Source organism: Lissotriton vulgaris, chromosome 1_1 (assembly GCF_964263255.1).
Source record: "Lissotriton vulgaris chromosome 1_1, aLisVul1.2, whole genome shotgun sequence".
In the NCBI taxonomy this organism is placed as follows: domain Eukaryota; kingdom Metazoa; phylum Chordata; class Amphibia; order Caudata; family Salamandridae; genus Lissotriton; species Lissotriton vulgaris.
Window position 1 is genome coordinate 121,972,374 of NC_141685.1, and position 18,926 is coordinate 121,991,299.

The window sequence follows — 18,926 nt, forward strand, 5'->3', positions numbered from 1 at the left end:
TGGCGAAGTTTATGAAAGACCCCAGGAAGGGTATCGATCGGTCCTGGCGATCCTGCCAGGACAAACTGCTGGATGCAGTGGGGCCGGCCACGAAGATCCTCGACATGGCGGAGGAGGCGAAGGCTAATGGCACCGTCATTTCCCCGGAGGTGCTTTCCAATTGGGCCCAAAGGGTTATTGTATTCCTGGGCAACGCCAATTGCGCCCTATCTACTGAACGACGGCATTCCCTTTTGATTAAATTGGACCCGAAGTTGGGGGATCTGGCCTCGTCGGAGGCGGGTGCAGTGGCCCAGGGAGGCCTCTTCGGCGAGCCCTTTATCAGGGAGCTGGGCAAGTTCGTGAACACGTTCACGTCGCTGGACAAAGCGCAGTCCAGCATTAAACGTGTGTTTCACCAACGTTTCTCCGGAGGGGCCGGTCGCGGTAGGGGCCGCGCGACCGGCCGTGGCCAGCAAGCCAACAATAAGGGACAAGGCCTTGGCAGAGGCCAGTGCCAGACCTCCGCAAACTTTAATAACTTCTATCCCACCAGAGGGCAGCGCTTTGGCGGCAGAGGGTTCAGGAAGAACTCTGGACAAGGAAATGCCTCCGGTGAGTGTACTTTGTTTAGATCAAGTTCCGATTGGACGGAGGTTGGCAACATTTTACGGGGAGTGGGAGTTGCTCACTGCCGACGCTTGGGTCTTGCAAACCGTACATGGGTTCCACATAGAGTTCTACGACCAGCCCACGCAAGCGGTGCCCCCACGTCCAATGGTGTTTTCAGAGTCCGACGCGCGGTTGATAGACGGAGAGGTCTCGGAACTGCTCTGCAAAGGGGCCATCCATCTATCAACGCGCCACCCCAACGGTTTCCTCAGCAATGTCTTCTTAGTGGACAAGACAGATGGGGGCAAGAGACCTGTGATCAATCTCAAGGAATTCAACGGGTGGTTGATCTATCGACATTTCAAGATGGAGGGTATCCACCTCCTTCGAGACGTACTCCTCCCTCGGGATTGGATGGTGAGACTGGATCTCAAGGACGCCTATCTGGTCGTCCCCATCCACCCGCCGCATCGTCGTTTCTTACAGTTTCTATGGAACGACAGGGTGTTCGAGTTCACCGCACTGCCGTTCGGCCTGTCATCGGCCCCCTGGTGCTTTACGAAGGTGCTCCATCCGGTGGTGGAGTTTCTCAGGGGTCAGGGGGTTCGGATGTTGGTGTACTTGGACGACATCCTCCTCATGGGGCAGTGCCCAGAGGTATTGGCGGGCCAGCTTCAGCAGGCCGTGCACCTTCTTCAAAAACTGGGTTTTGTGATCAACGGCTCCAAATCGGTTTTAGTTCCCACTCAGAAGATTACCTTCCTGGGTTTCGTGGTGGACTCGGTACAGGAGGTCCTGAGCCTGCCGGGTCGGAAAGTCGCGAAAAATACGACACCTGCTTCGGCAGACGATCGCCAAAGATCGCACTTCTTTGCGCCATATCGCCAAGGTGGTAGGGCTTCTGTCGTCCTCCATCCAAGCGATTTTTCCGGGGCCCCTACACTACAGGGCGCTCCAGCGTCTCAAGGCTCAGCACCTACGGCGAGGGATGAGCTACGATCAGTGGGTTCCTCTCACGGACGAAGTGAAGGAGGAAATGTCTTGGTGGCTGTCTCACATGGAGGCATGGAATGGTCGGGCGATCTTCGGAGCGGCCCCGGATCTAGTCATAGAGTCCGATGCCAGCAGGTCGGGCTGGGGCGCCCGGTGCGGGGATTTCTCCACCGACGGCGCCTGGTCTTCAGAAGAACAACGATTGCATATCAACTGTTTGGAACTCCTGGCGGGCTCCTTCGCAGTCCGTTGTTGGACCAAGGATTCGGTCAAAGCCTGTGTCCTGCTGAGAATGGACAACGTTTCGGCGGTTCGTTATGTGAACCATCTAGGGGGTCCTCGTTCCCGCGCTCTGGCGGATTTGGCGAAGGACTTCTGGGACTACTGCCTGTCGCGACACATTGCGGTGACAGCGGAGTACCTGCCGGGTCAGGCCAATCAAGTAGCGGATTGGCATTCCAGGCACCTCAGGGATGCCAGTCAGTGGAAATTGGATCCGGAAGTCTTCCGGTGGTTACAAACTCTCTGGGGTCCTTTTTCGGTGGACCTGTTTGCGTCCCGTCTCGACCACCAGCTACCGCGTTTTTTCAGCTGGAGGCCGGACCCTCTGGCGGAAGCCACGGACGCCTTTCTACAGGACTGGAGTCGGGAAAGACCGTTTGCGTTTCCCCCGTTCTCCATGATAGTGCGAACGGCAGCCCAAATACGCCGCCAAGGAGCGGAGTTGGTGTTGGTTACACCGCTCTGGAGGTCTCAAGTGTGGTTTCCGGTTCTTCTGGAACTTTCTTGGGATTTTCCAATCCTACTCCCCCTGTTTCCTCTGCTCCTGACAAATCCGGATCGGGAACCGCATCCTCTCATCACGCAGAGCTCTCTCCGCCTCATGGCATGGAGGCTCTCAGGAGACGCTGGTCGCTCCCAGGCCTTTCGGGGTCTGCTGAGCACTTGCTCTCCAAAGCATGGGCCGATAGTACGACGAAGCGCTACAGATCCGCTTGGCTTAAGGGGATGCGTTGGTGTCTACGAAGGAATTTGGATCCCTTGGTCGCGGGCCTCGTTCCCGTGCTGAATTTCCTGGCTCACCTAGCCGACAAGGGCTTGGCCTACAGAACGATCAATGCGATTCGATCGGCAATTTCGGCAGGCCATGACAACATCGATGGCCACCCGGTAGGGGAACATCCTTTTGTTTGTCGGCTTCTGCGGGCTATTCGTCTCGCTTTGCCCCCTGAACCTAGGTACTCCGACCTTTGGGACGTCAATTTGGTTCTGAACTTGTTCCTGTCTTGGCCGGCCAATTCCTACCTGTCTCTTAAGGAACTCTCGGCAAAGTTGGCCATGTTGTTATGTTTGGTTTCTTGTAGACGCGTATCTGACGTGCGCGCGCTGGATATATCTGCACGCATTTTTTCCCCGGATGGGGTTACTTTTACCGTGGGCCGACGCACCAAAACGTCGTCGCGATCCATTTCCTATCCAGCTTTTCTAGACACTCCTAAGTTGTGTGTTGTGCAATGCCTCAAAGCATATGAAGACCTGACCTTGGAATTGCACCCCCCGGGCGAACGTCAGTTGTTGATTGCCCTGCGGAAGCCACACAAAGCTGTCTCCTCCCCCACTATTGCTCGGTGGGTGCGTTGGGTCATGCACGAAGCGGGCATCAATACGACTCTGTTTGGAGCACACTCTGCCAGAGGGGCCATGGCCTCTAAGGCGTTCTCGGTGGGTGCTCGCTAAGAGGATCTAATGCGAGCTGCGGATTGGTCCTCGGATTCCACCTTTAAGAGGTTTTATTTTAAGCCCGTGGTGGATTTGGCCCAGTTGGTGGTATGTAAGCTTTGAACTAGCATAATCTGAAGCCTCCGGTCCTGACATAGAATCGAAATTTGCCTAGCTTATGTAACGGTAAGTTTCAATTCTATTAAGGACACGGAGGCGAGGATTATCCCACCCAGGCTACACAGTGGTTTCTCTACCCACCCGTATGGCAGTAAGTAAAGTGTTTTCCTTTACAATGTCTGTACTGTAATAGTCACTAACGGCTCCTCGCCTTATTGTTGCATTCCTGGGCCACCTCGCTTACGATGTCCCCTTTTTTCGACAGGCAACGAGGGTGCTAAGCAGGATCAATGAGGTGTATGCGTGATCTGCGCGAAGAAAGAGGAGGAAGAGGAAGAGAAGGCTGGTTTTCTAGCGGTGATGGACATAATGGAAGGACTATGGACTGACAATATACAAGAGACTCTTGGGAGTTGTGGTTTTTTGATCTGTTAAACGTACCGTCAAATGCTTTAGGCCTTAAAGCATTTTTTGTTCACTGTTATATATATTTTCCTAAGCTGCTGTGGAGTCTTTATGTTAATAAAGCGAAGGAAGATATAGCATAATCCTCGCCTCCGTGTCCTTAATAGAATTGAAACTTACCGTTACATAAGCTTGGCAAATTTCGATTCTTCTTCATAAAGATCAACTTCCCTGACTTTTTTATGCCTGTGCACTTTCTGCAGTTCTTTGAGACATGACCTTTTCTCTCACACATTTTGCACATGGCCTTCCAGCATGGGCAGTCTTTAAAGTTGGCCATATGGCCTGGTTGCCACACCTGAAGCACTTCCCCTGAAAATTGTTTGTATTAAAGGGCTTTGAAGTGGTGCTCGATTTGGGTTTAACAAATCTATCCACCACAACCTTGACATTAGTGTTCTCCTTTTTATCACCTGAACTGTCTTTGCGTATAATAATAACACACGCTTTTGAATGCTTGTGACTTTTGGCTATGGTCAGCACTTCTTGAAGCAATGGCGTGCCTTTTTGCCACAGGGCGTCTCTCTTTTTATGGAGGACTCATCCCAATATGAACTGATCTCTTAAGAGCTCATCTAAAGCTGCACCAAAATTGCACATCGAAGCCAATTTGCGCAAGGTAGTTATGTACTGTTCTACCGACTCACCCTGCCATTGCATCCTTCTCCCGAAGTAATATCGTTCAAGGAAAGTACTCACTTTGGTGAGGTAGTGAAAGTCCAGCTTTTTGATGCAGATCTCGTATTCATTAAGAGTGGCAGAGTCACTATCAGAGAGTTCAGGAAGGTGTTCAACGACTTCTTGTCCCTCAGAACTGAAGGAAGAGGCCCTTAGGGGCCACCCGGGTTATTAAGAACCACCTGCTATGCCTTCCCAGGAATGAAGAGTCGGTCAGACAGTAGAGAATATAAACAGGATTTATTATCAGTTCTCGGCAGAGAGAGATCCGGTCAGACTTGAACCCTAAGATGGTTGCTGAGTGGACTGCCTTCCAAACTGGTTACAGTAGGTAAATAAGCTTCCCAGCCATCTCCAACCCCGCCCACCATGGAAATGTACTGGCTCGAGCTGGATCCGAAAAATGGGGGTACAGAGAGATGCGCTACTACTTGCGAGATGGGTACACCTTATCGGCAACTCACGGTTATCGTGCTGGGCCTCAGCGTCTCTAAACGTGGGAGCAGTGCTACACGCTCAGTTTGGTATTTGAAGGGAGAGCACCTTATTCATTAGCAAGTCGAGAAACAACCTTGGACATAAAAGAAAATAACAGTGAAATACAGTGTTCAGCTGAGGCAAGCAATTCTGGATACATGGGCCTAATGCTGGTGCAGCCTATGCAGTCTAAATAAGGATTACAAAATACAAAATGGAGTCACACTTGCTAACTGAGACTTGCACATTACGGGGATAGCTCAACGGGTTGCATACAAACGTGGTAGCGGCAACTAACTTAGCCATATAATGCTAATCTAATATAGCACAGTTCAAGGATAGCAAGGGATTTTTCAGACTAACAGACCCTCCTTTTAGCATTATATGCTAATTAGCTTTATTTGGCTATCCGGTAGGGTCTTTACAATGATAAGGGGAAAAGGATATAGTTATCTATCCAAAGTAAATGTGAAAAGAAAGCAAATGCAAACATCATAAATTGTAATCAATATTCGAAGACTCCCTCGTCGATTAACATTATTGACTGTATTTCTTGCATCATCATGAGAGTGTGCTTATTATTACTTTTTGGTAGTGAGACACTGGGAATGAGTCTGCTTATGCAATACGTGCAGCAAGCTGGGTGGCAATTTATGCATAGAAAGCATGTGAAAACAAACCCTGCAATAGCTATCAGGAAAAGGAGTATTTTCCAACCCCATAATGTCAATATTCCCCAGAGCCATCCCGAGAGGGACCAGGTACCATTGTCTTCGTGAATTTCTGAAGCCAGTCTATACAATTTCTGCATTGCAGATTTTACAGTCGGGGCACTGACATGTATGTACACGCAGCAGCTGCTGCTGACGATGACATGGCAGGCTCCACCCCTGTCAGCTAAGATAAAATCTAAAACCATCCGATTTTGAAGCGAGACACGTCTGGTAGCTTGGAGCTCAACTGTAATATTAGTCAGTATACCTGTGGTGGTGTTACCGACTACCTCATCTATTCTAGTCAGGCGTCGGATATTGCGGGAATCGAACATCGGACCCCAAAACAGTATGATACCCTTCATTATGTCAGTAAACTGCTGCAATTTCTTTTTTAGCTTTTTTAGTTGGCCAGTATTATCCACAGGAGTGGGAGATCACCGGCTGGACTAGGAGACTGAACTGAGCTAGTCTGTTGTTGAGTTGTCCCACTTTTAACTTTAGAGCTTTGTGACATAGCACACCAGCTTGGCTGTCTACTAGTTGAACACTGGGGTGCATCTGTGTAGCGAGTGCATGGATGGTGCGCCAAAGCCTGTTAACATTCTTTCACTCCTGGACCATGCCCAGCATGCGAAACACTCTCTTAAAAACATCTCTTAAGTCAAATGGCTCTGTCCAGAAGTCCTACACCTCGGCTGCCCTCCACTCTTGTATCCATAACGGTAGGCCCGGTTCTTACATTTATTCACCTGCTCCACACATGCATTGCCCTGCTATCAACATTCCTTTTCCAGCCGGAGGCCTGTGAACAAGATTTTCAAACCATGTATTTCCCATGACTTTTCATGGATCTCTCCTCCTACTCATGCTTTTCAACATCACCTGTACAAACCACTGTGGCCACATTTAATGGAACAATACTGAGGTGCGCTCATTCTTTCCACAAGATGGAGAATGCTCCCCAACAGTGCACGCTGCACATAACACCTAATAAATGCCTTCTGCGACTCTCACACATTCCCGGCAAGTACACAGCCCATACTCAGCTTTTACAAAGGCCCACATGCTTAGAACTGCTTTACAAATACACAAAATGCCCAAGGCACAGCTCCACAATGTAAAATAAAAAGAATTCTCAGTGTGAAACACACCAGCAAATGATACAAAGCGTGCTGCATGCCACAAGGGTCTTTATTATATCAGCTGCTTCATCCAGCAGCACAGCTTAATGGCACCAAGCCGTTCTTCCTTTGAAAAAGGGTGCTATGCATGTGGTGTTTGTACAGCACAAACCTAACCTAAAAGCAGCTGAGCTCCCTATCGGTCCAAGGCAGGGACAGAGTCAATGAGTGATATTTGAGGCAGCTGTATAGTGGAATTGTTACTGCATTGTGATCAAAGGGCCTGAAACTAGCAGCATGTGTGCTAATTCCTCAGCAGTTTCTCCTCTATGACAGGTAGAGCAATGCAGGCCCAGATCAGACAGAAATGATACATTTATAGCTATGTAGTATTTTGAGATAAAGAACTGGGTAGTAGGACGCTGGCTTCCAATAAGACAGCACCGAGCACCCCACCTCAGCTGCACATGGGGACTGCATTGGCTAGATGAACACTGTGCTCTTGCAACCGCTCAAGTCATGCCTGCGGGCGCTACAACATGTTAGCGAAGGGTTACTTGAATCCTCGATTCCAATTCACATAATTTAACTACACACATCACAGTTCTCTCCCCTCACCGTATCCAGCGCATGTTTCCTGACTCGACACCAAAGTGCTGCGCGGTAAACTGGGTGACGCCGGCTTCTAACATATGGTGTGGGGGTGCCCATGACTACAGATGTCATGGCTTGAGGTTACAGCCACCATATCGAAACTCGCATACATGGTCACCTACTCCTGAATCCTGCCTGCTAGGCCTTTGCCCTAAAGCTAAGGGGGGTAAACACTTACACCAGTTTACAGACCGTGCATAGGTACTTTTGAAGCGCCGAATTGAAATTTCTTGTAAAGCAACATCTGTGCTAAGAGGCAGCTGCATACTCTCCTGCAATGTGCACGAACAGAGGCCAACACACTACACATGCTACTCACTAGAGGAGTAGGGAGTGGATGGGGGGGAATATGGATATCCTTAGCATAGAAGCCAAAAACGATTTTCGACCACCATGAAGGAACTATGGCCAGGACCTTATGAATGCATAACTTCTGTACAATTGTACCAAAGTATGATGTATATCCTTCTGTCCATGCAATTGGCGTTCCCCTGAGGACGGGAGCCACGCCGGCATATGGCATGGATTAGACATCATGTTGATCTACCCTTATGTGTTCGATGCAGTCTCCTCCTTACCCCTGCTTCCTTATATTTAATTTTTTTAATGATGCGCTGTCTGTGATTAGGATTGGAATGTTTTATTGTCCTCCTTGCCTTGTGATCACCCTTTATCTTAGTAGCTCTTGCTCCGACACTGATGTAAATGGCAATGCTGCCGAACCATGATGTGTTTACATATGTCACATATATTATGTCATTGATGCTGCCTGCAACCTGTATCCCTAATTGAGTTTCCTCTTGTTGATGTTTTAAAAGAATAAAAAATAAAAAAACTTTCACCAGCTGCAATCAAATCTTTATGAGATAATGAGATGCAAATATGCCTCCATCCTACACATCCTGGGACTAGACTGCTGGAAAGCGATCAATGGGAAATGAGATTGGTTTGGAGGTGAGCAAATCAATGAAACATTACCTGAAAGAGCAAAGTCAAATAAGAGAGTTAGGAGAAGATAGATGGATATTGGTAATGGCACTAGGGACAAGCAAGAGAAGGAAATAAACTCAACTTTCTTTGGAAAAACACCAGCCTTGTGAATTTTTACAAAGCAAAAATGTTTTAAACGTTTGTAAAACACTGAAAAAACACCACAATTTAGAACCTATATAAACTGATAACAGAAAAGCTTATGCACCTTGTTTTCAATGTGCATTATCAGAGAAGAGGAATTGCTGCATGCACGGGAGGATTTACAACGAGTGTGCCATGACGGTGCACCAGGTTCAGTTTTCCGTAGTCATGTATTCCAATGGGCTCTGGGAAGTGCAGTCTTTTTGTAACTGTGTTTAACTTGGATGCTAATAAAGCAAGGGATGAAATGCATAATAGTTGAGACCTTCTGAATCTTTACACTTAGGAATTCTGAGCATGCATACAACACATAATGTGAAGTGCACACTTGGATTAGAACAAACAGATGACAGACAAGAAAAGAAGTGGAGAAGAGCAAAAGGAAGAGAAAGAAGCTCATTGAACGCGGCATGAAACAAGGCCGTCCCCTTTCACACATACTCTTCCTGATAGCCCCAGAGACCCTCACATTCACCCTATACTGCTCAGAAGGCATTTGGGGAACTGAAACCAAAGCCGGCAACCTGGAAATTATGCTGTAAGCAGACAACATACTCCTGACTTTAGCCTCTCCAGAACGTTTGTTGTCAGCACTGATGTTCACCATATCAGATTTTAAAGCGTTTTCCAGGTACACAATGAACTGGACCAAAATTTGGGAAACAGAGACAAGTTACATTAATGACGCAACAGGGCATAACATAGTCAAATCCAATTCTCCAGCATCTTGCCTCCCACTATGAGTCGAGAACACAAACCGGGGAGACTGGTTTAAAACATGGATTCCAGACAGAGAGCTATACCCGTGCTTTAATATAGAGAGGACTCACAGGACGCAGGCCCCAAGTCAGCTTAAGTCATCATCACCTGGAGGAAAGTACCCTTTTGGGATGGTTACCCCCAATCCTTTTGCTCCAGATACTGTTGGTTAGGACTCTGAAAGTGCACTGGAGCAGGTTGAAATTGCTATATGTGAATTGGCATCCTCAATTGGCAATGACTTTAACCCCCTTATAAGTCCCTAGTACATGGTACCAATGGTACCCAGGGCATGGGTGTTAAAGTAGTCACCAGGGCCTGAAGCACTATTTATGCCACCCTGAGTAGCCCAAGTAAACTACTCACATGAGGACGGTCAATGCATACTGCAGAAAAGTGTAAATTGCTTGATCTCGACTCTGCCTTGACCATGTGTGGTAAAGTCAAACACTATTTTTAATATATATCAGTCACCCCTAAAGAAGGCCTCCTGAGGCAGACAAGTGGCTTGGCTTGCTTTGGCCCGAGGATCCGAGTAAACTCCAAGCAGAGCTAAAGCCAGGCGTCCTTCACTGGCTCGCCCACCTCTATAAAATAACGTTATGTTATGTTAAGGATATTTATAGAGCGCATGGCTACCAGAAGGTGTCCTTGTGCTAGCAGAGATTTATGGCAGGCCACACCAGCTTAGTAGGTGGGTTTTTGGAATAACCAGGTTTTCAGACGTTTACAGAAGGAAAGGGGGTTGGGTTCTGAACGTAACTGGGGGCCCCGGGGGGGGGGAGAAGCTAGGTAGAGAATGGATAATCAGAGGCATCTGTTAGTACAGAAGGGGGAGATTATGGATCGGAGGATGGGGGGCCTTTTTTCCAGAAAGATTCATGAGCAATACATAGGGGCTTGAATGTTATTCTTTCCACAATCAGGAGCCAGTGCAAGGTTTTCAGGGCAGGTATTGCAGAGTGGCTGTTGCAGATCTTAAGAAGCATGCGTGCTGCACAATTCTGAATAACTTGCAGTTTGTTTGTTGTCACCCCTGGAATTCCTAGATACAGAGCATTTTTGTAGTCGAGGCGGGAGAGGATCAAGACCTGGACCATGAGTTTCCTTGCTGAGAGGGGGAGGAGCGGGAGGACTTTAAGGAGCATCTGTAGGATGCCATAGCAGGATGCGGCCAGTTTCGTCGCCTGATAATAAATTGTCAGTGGTCGATCTAGCCACATGCCGAGACTTTTGATCTGATTTTTGGGCGTGGGTGGAGAGCCGAGACAGTTTGGCCATGCTAAACCGATATCAAATGTGGGTGACTTACCCAGCAGAATAAGCTCCGTTTTATTTCCATCCAATTTAAGGAAGGAGGGTTCTATTTATTTGGGAACTCTCTCCAGGCAGGAGCCTAGGCATGGTGAGGAGTTTTCTGGATGATTTAAGGCCACCACTAATTGGGTGTCATCGGCGTAGGTGACAATTTCTATCCCAAAAGGGACAACAATCTTTTCCAGGAAGCTCATATAGATATTAAACAGCATCAAGCTCAGAAACTAGCCCTGAGGAACACTTCAGTCAAGTGGGATCCGGTTTGAAATGTTACCCCCTTCAAAGGCTTGGAAGGTTCTATTCTCGAGAAGAGATTGCAGCCAGGTGATAACACTGCCTGATAGTCCGACATTCCTCAGTCTATGGATCAGGATGTCATAGTTAACAGTGTCAAAAGCGGCGCTGAGGTCCAAAAGGATGATAGCTGTCGATTTACCTTTGTCGATAATCATTTTGGGCTTTTCAACAAAGCCAGTAACGCGGTTTCAGTCCCATGTTGGCGGCAGAACACGGTTTGCAAGGAGTGAAGTATGTTGTGAGATTCGAAGAAGGTGGAAATAGCTGAATCAACATGCTTTGCTAGCATTTTACTGAACCCAGGAAGGAGGGAAGTAGGGCGGTAATTCCCAAGAATGTCGCGGTCAGCGTTGGGTTTCTTCAGTAGCGTCTTCACCAGGGCGTGTTTCCAAAGTGGCGGTACTAGTCCGGTCAAGATGGAGGAGTTAATCATCTTTAGTAACACCGGGAGGACTACTTCCTCAGCCTTGCTTAGGAATTGAGGGTCTGCCCGGTCACAGGGAGAGATGGATTTTACTAAGGCACAGATGTTCAATAGGGTGTCCATAACCATAAAGGGAATTTTCTGGTAAAACTTTAAACAATTGTCCATGGGGTCAAGGGAGGTGGAAAATCAGAATACTCGAAAAGGTGTGGGTGAGGGAAAGCGTGATGGAGAAAGAACATTTTTCACAATCCGGTAGGATGTTGGAGACGATGTGACATTTACAACCCTCTTTTAAAATAATGGCAATGCCTCCTCCCCTCCCCTGTTACCGGTCACTCCTCAGGACGTGGTATCCCGGTATGAGACATTGGGAGTTCAATCCACTGACTCCAGTCTAGGAACGAGAGTTCAATCCATGGACTCATCATTACCAGGATCCTATGCCTGTGACCCTATAATCAACAAACTGAGCTCCCTACCGGCGGTTCTAGAACAGATAATCAGTATTAAACAAGCATTGGAAATGCAATAGGTCTCGCATTAGAAAAGTTGGAGCTATTGGTCTTGTAAATGACAAATATTTTATTTATGTGTTGGTTTTTAAAATATCTAAATTGATAGCTTTGTCATTTACAATGCCAATAGTTATAACTTTCGCGAATGTGACACCTATAGCATTTGTAATGCAACATGTTTTGTATTTACGTGACTTAGATGGCAGCTCTGGCCGTTAGGCCACATCTCTAGAGAGATGTACGAAGTACTGAGGAAGACAAGATAAACTGCACTTCAATAATGATGTCGAAATAAAGTTAGTACCTCTTTGATCGTTTTACTGCAAAATTGGGAAAATTATGAGACTCTAGTTCAGAACAGTTCGAATTTAGCTGTAGGACAAGGCAACCCAAGAAGTGCCAGTGCAAAGTGTTGGAAGTAACTGTGGCCAAGCATCTACTGTAAACAGAGGCCACGTTGTCAGTAAACTTGGGAAAATATGTAGCCTGGCCCAACATTAAAAGTGTTTCAGTCACTGGGTGTAGGCAATTAAAAAAAACAAGTTAAAAAATAAGGAGACACGGCCTGGCGGCAGTGAAACTGAAAGCACGGCCGGCCGGCCGGCCGTAAAAGCCTTTGATGCAGCAGGGGGCAGAGCGGGAAGAGCTGCTGGCGGCACCAAGCTGGACAACAGAAAAGGAGACACGGCCTGGCGGCCGTGAAACTGAAAGCACGGCCGGCCGGCCGTGAAAGCCTTTGATGCAGCATGCGGTGGAGTGGGAAGAGCTGCTGGCGGCACCAAGCTGGGCAACAGATGGCTGGCGATTTGATGCTGTGCACGCGCATTTTAACTCATTGCGCTTGCGCATTGAGCTAAAAGCGCACATGCACTGCATCAAATCGCCAGTCTAGTTAAACTCTGTTTAAGCCCCTATAGTCTCGCAAGCTCAATGCGCATGCTCATTGACAGGCGAGACCTAAAAAGTCAATCTAGCTAACACTGCATCTACCATCGCTAAGCAAAAAGAACACTTCAGACCCATCACAAAGCGACATGGGTCACTTACAGAGACACAGCAACCAACGTAAACACTAAGCGACTTACAAAGACAACTGGAAATAAGGTCAGCACTGCCAGAGATCCCGCAAATCACCCCAGAAAGTAAATATGGTAGAGCACAAAACTCACTGACTCGTCTTCAACCGTGCATGGTCACTCCAAACATGCCGCTTTGTAAATTAACGATAAGCGACTACACGGTCTTGAGCACCTTCGCTTTGGCCGTTGCCTTTTTTTAGATTGCGGTCACGAAAGTCTACATTTGGGTACGGCTTCCGGTTAGTCCCTTTTCTACTTCCTTTAACCCCTTGGGCGTGGCCGCGATTCTGCGCCTGTGTGGTGTTTTCCGAAGTGGGCGTGTTTATGACGGTCCCCAGCCGTCATCAGCACACGAGCCCCGTGATGCATGACGGCTGGGGGCCGTCATCAGCATTGAAGGGGTTAATTACGTTGGAAATACAGCCGTGAAACTAACTGTCCTGCATGCCAGTGCATACAGACACATTGATTTAGCCGGTTCGTAATGGAACTGTAAGAGACTACGTGGTTAGTTTCTTTAGTTTACTTTATCCCCATAACGACAAGTTCGGATCGCTTCAGCTCTGGGCAGTTTGATTTTCATTTTTATCACAAACGGAAAACTTTAAGCTACCGCACTTTGGTTCCACACTTTGCTTAAATTTCACATTTATATTCTCCTGAACAGCTTTGATCTGGGCTGTTTTGAGCATGTGCACTAATGTTGTTATGCCTCATTTACGTTGCACTTAAATAATGTGATGTAGGCGTCCAGTGCTGATTCCTTGCCCATATGTTCCCATGCTCATACTTTGGTGGTGATATGATGATGCAGGGATGTCTTCCTTCTAGACCTTGTGTGTAGGTCCCATGCGACTGGTGTGCATTTACGCCTAGGGAGGAGCCTCATGATTTATGCAAATGTGTGGAGGCCCTTGCACTGATGGTCGTTGTGCATAATATGCCCCTAACGTTCACATGTTTATGCCCACAGGTGTATGCCGATTGATAATGCTTTATGTTTATGGCAATGTTGCTAAGGCTAGGCATAATGGACTTATGGTAATGCTGTGGTGTTATGCTGATAATGTTTTTCCCCTAAGGCTAAAGCTGATGGACTCTACATCTATTCCTTAGACTTCTCTGATTGGCCCTGCCTAGTAAATAGTCCCATGTGAATTATTACCTAGTGCCAGCTGGCACAGTTTATCTGCACCAGTGATTCCCTTCTGATGTGTTCATTTGACAATACACATACTGTTTTCCACCTAACCTGGTGATGAGTCTTTTTGTAGTGTGCCTTGTGTGCCACCTGTGTGTGCTGCGCGGATGCTTTATACATTAGGTTTCATCTACAAGAGCGTGCCACAATCCACAGATTAATTTTGCATCTCTTTAACTACCAGGACCGCGACTACACTATGCATGTCGCCAGGTCCATGGGCCCCAGGCAAATTGCCCAAGGCTGAGTGACCATCTATCCAGACTACACTACAGAAGCACAGAGACTGAGAGGTTCATTCCTGCTGGTCCAACAGGCCTGGAATGTTCTCTTATGTACATGGCTACATTGCTCCTGGTGGACTCTGAAGCCATGCTATTTTTCACAAAACCACCAGATGCCCAAGGCTGGCTGGAGACTAAAGAGGTGTAGCCAGCGCCTACATTCAACCGAATACAGACTAGAAACATCCAGATCACAAAGGCATGAGCACAGGAGCAGGCCCTCCAGCGAACAGGCGGTTCAACAACGCACTGTTAACATTGGAAATTACGACATCAATGCACGTCATGATACATGTACGTAAAATAAGAAACTCGCGTCACCACCACTCTCTTGGGCAGAGATACAAAGGGAAACACGTTTATCGCATTTAAGCGCAGAGAGTTTTAACTTGAAAGAAGGTTGGGCACTTTGTCCAATCATAATCTCAGGGATCACACCTGCGGGTTCCCGGAAGTCTTTAGGACTCAGTAGCTCTTCTTATAATGTTAATAAATAAAACTAGTCAAGGGGGAAGTGGTGCCAAATAGAAACTGGACACCTCATTGGGTCTGTCCCCTGCTACTGTGTTTCCAGTTCAAACACCTCTTAGCCAATAAAATAAAATGAAACCCGCCAGGTAATTCTTAACCAGGCATGCGTAGAATTGCACAGTCGTAAATGCAGCGCACGCGTGTCTTGCCTTCTCAGTTTGTGAATGGCCACCAGCTTGCGAGTATATGAGCATTCACAAACTCAAATCGGACCTTTCCCTGCGCTGGAAATGGTTAATTCTACTGCAGAAAAGGATGAAGAAACTCTCAGTGGCTGGGAAACCTGGCGGTGGCATCGAAGGGGCATATCATGGGAAAATGGAGAAATAACAATGGGCACAACATTTCCTCAACAATTAACTAACTAAAACCGACAATGACCATATATGGCCATAAGGAAACCTTAGTCATGCAATTAACTAATTAACTCCAACCCGGGAAAAGGTATAAAACCCCGGTTTCAAAATTACTCTGGCATTATCACCGGAGCCACGTAGGGATCGATCGGGAGGTATTTCCTCGTAGAAATCGTGAGTAGAAAGGTCTGATGATTGTGAGCACTGCCACCACTACATGAATGTAAGTTAAACCAAGACCTGAATATGCCTTTCTTTCTCAAACAGGTGCTAGTTAGCACACCAGATCCTGACGTTTTGTCTCATGAGGTTTATCTACAGCTCCAAAACAGTATGTTTTAAATATGTAATGGCATGAAATTGACATTGTTCCTCCTCACTTTACAGGGATATAACACAAACTTTGTCCTTTCCCTCTTTACCAACAATAGTGTTACCACCAGGAAATGATTTGAAAACATCTGATCAAAAATTTCCTCATTAAGTGTGTGTGCTCTATGTTGTGTGTCAGTGAGTCTAGTGTGTTTTTGGTAAAATATTTTTATCCCACTATAAGCACTGGAATACAGCTATAGTATGTCACCTGTAACCACTGGACATTTTACCTATGGATATGGAGAGAGAGACCACCCCAAAAAATGTTTTGTCTTCTTTCCTTTACAGGTAGATCAATAGAGTCAAGTCAAGTCAAGTCAAAAGATTTATATAGCGCGCTACATACCCAGAGGGTCTCAAGGCGCTTGAAGAAGGGTGGGGAATTACTTGTCAAATATCCAAGTTTTAAGTTGCTTTCTGAATGCTAGGTGGTTCTGAGTGAGGCGAAGGTGGGTAGGAAGGGAGTTCCAGGTTTTAGCTGCTAGGTAGGAGAAGGATCTACCTCCCATGGTGGTTTTGTTGATGCGAGGTACAGTAGCAAGGGCTTGGCTGGAGGATCGTAGCTGGCGAGAGGGGGTGTAGAAGGAGAGTCGTGTGTTGAGGCATTCAGGTCCCAGTTCGTAAAGTGCTTTGTGTGCGTGGGTTAGGAGGCGGAAAGTGATCCTCTTATTGACGGGGAGCCAGTGGAGGTTTTTCAGGTGACCAGAGATGTGGTCTTTACGCGGGATGTCTAGTATGAGTCTGGCTGAAGCGTTCTGGATACGTTGGAGTTTTTTCTGGAGTTTTGCGGTGGTACCGGCGTATAGGGTGTTTCCGTAGTCCAGGGGGCTCGTGACCAGTGCATAGGTGACTGTTTTTCTAGTTTCGGTGGGGATCCAGCTAAATGTTTTTTTGAGCATGCGAAGAATGTTGAAGCAGGATGATGAAACGGCGTTGACTTGTCTGTTCATGGAGAGTGAGGAGTCCAGGATGACGCCCAGGTTCCGTGCGTGGTCCGTCGGGATGGGTGCTTTTCCAAGGGCCTCTGGCCACCAAGAGTCATCCCAGGCGGAGGGGGAGGTACCTAAGATAAGGACTTCTGTTTTGTCTGAATTCAATTTCAGACGGCTGTGCTTCATCCACTCGGCTACTTCTTTCATTCCTTCATGTAGGTTGGTTTTGGCGGTGTTAGGGTCTTTGGTGAGTGAGAGGATCAGTTGAGTGTCGTCAGCGTAGGAGATGATGTTGAGGTTGTGTTGGCGTGCAATGGCCGCGAGGGGGCTCATGTATACGTTGAAGAGGGTGGGGCTGAGTGAAGATCCTTGTGGTACACCGCAGATGACTTCAGACAACATATTTTTTTAGGTACATTACTTTTACCTGCACTGTAATTTTTCCTCACTTTTATTAGAAAATTCTGGTATTAGTTAGAGAAACGTGAGTAAGGTGGGGATTTGTGCACCCCGTCCTGAAGAAGGTGCTTCTGGCACCGAAACATGTTGACACACACAACAAGCATTGGAAATGCAATAGGTCTCGCATTAGGAAAGTTTGAGCGATTGGTATTGTAAATGACACTTTTTTTATTTATGTGTTGGTTTTGAAAATAGCAAAATTAATAGCTTTGTCAGTTACAATGTCAATAGTTTTAACTTTCGCAAATGTGACACCTATAGCATTTGTAATGCAATGTGTGTTGTATTTACGTGACTTAGATGTATTGATATTACAAATAACAATGGCTTTTAATTTTGTAAATAATTAATACTTAAATAAAAGTTATTGTAATTTATAATGGCAATAGCTTAAACGTTTGTAAATAACTTTTGGGAAGATTATGTTCAGTGGATTTTATTGTGACGAAAATCCAAGAACATTGCATTTGCACCTACATACACACAGAGCCACACACACACATATAGATGTGGTGGTGGTAGATCTGGGGGATATGGTGGTGGTGGATGTGGTGGTGGTGGTGGATGTGGTGGTTGTGGAGGTGGTGGATGTGGTGGTGGATGTGGTGGAGGTGGTGGTGGTGGATGTGGTGGTGGTGGATGTGGTGGTGGTGGATGTGGTGAAAGTGGTGGTGGATGTGGTGGTGGATGTGGTGGTGGATGTGGTGGTGGATGTGGTGGTGGAAGTGATGGTGGTGGGTGTGCTGGATGTGGTGGTGGTGGATGCGGTGGTGGATGAGGTGGTGGATGTGGTGGTGGTGGTGGATGTGGTGGTGGTGGATGCGGTGGTGGATGTGGTGGTGGTGGATGCGGTGGTGGTGGATGCGGTGGTGGTGGATGTGTTGGATGTGGTGGTGGATGTGGTGGTGGATGTGGTGCTGGATGTGGTGGATTTGGTGGTGGTGGATGTGGTGGTGGTGGATGCGGTGGATGTAGTGGTGGATGTGGTGGTGGTGGGTGTGGTGGATGTGGTGGTGGATGTGGTGGTGGATGTGGTGGTGGTGGTGGTGGATGTGGTGGTGGTGGATGTGGTGGTGGTGGATGTGGTGGTGGTGGATGTGGTGGATGTGGTTGTGGATGTCTTGGTGGATGTGGAGGTGATGGTGGATGTGGTGGTGGATGTGGTGGTGATGGTGGATGTGGTGGTGGATGTGGTGGTGGTGGATGTGGTGGATGTGGTGATGGTGGATGCAGTGGTGGTGGTGGATGGGGTGGTGGTGGTGGTGGTGGTGGATGGGGTGGTGGATGTAGTGGTGGTGGGTGTGGTGGATGTGGTGGTGGTGGGTGTGGTGGATGTGGTGGTGGATGTGGCTGTGGATGTGGCGGTGGATGTGGCGGTGGATGTGGATGTGGCGGTGGATGTGGTGGTGGATGTGGTGGTAGATGTGATGGTGGATGTGATGGTGGATGTGGTGGTGCATTTGGAGGTGGATTTGGAGGTGATGGTGGATGTGGTGGTGGTGGATGTGGTGGTGGTGGATGCAGTGGATTTGGTGGTGGTGGATGTGGTGGTGGAAGTGGTGGTGGATGTGGTGGTGGATGTGGATGTGGATATAGAGCATACTTATGGCATGACTAAAAAAAAAGCAAGCTGGTTCTGAGACGCTGCGGGCTCTTAACGACTGAGATGAAATCAGCAGCATTCCTGGATTTCTTAAAGTTTGTCGGAGGGGAGGGGGGCTGT

The 18,926-nt window shown here is 47.5% G+C and overlaps 1 protein-coding gene across 1 annotated transcript in view; it reads right to left on the reverse strand.

The window, feature by feature from the left end:
- LOC147737727 (uncharacterized) overlaps positions 1–18,926 on the reverse strand; it is a 64,839-nt gene that overhangs the window by 23,755 nt on the left and 22,158 nt on the right. The window contains exon 2 of the mRNA XM_086942437.1: positions 8,421–8,512. The gene's annotated coding sequence lies outside the window, so the exon portion shown is untranslated. The remainder of the gene's footprint in view (positions 1–8,420; positions 8,513–18,926) is intronic.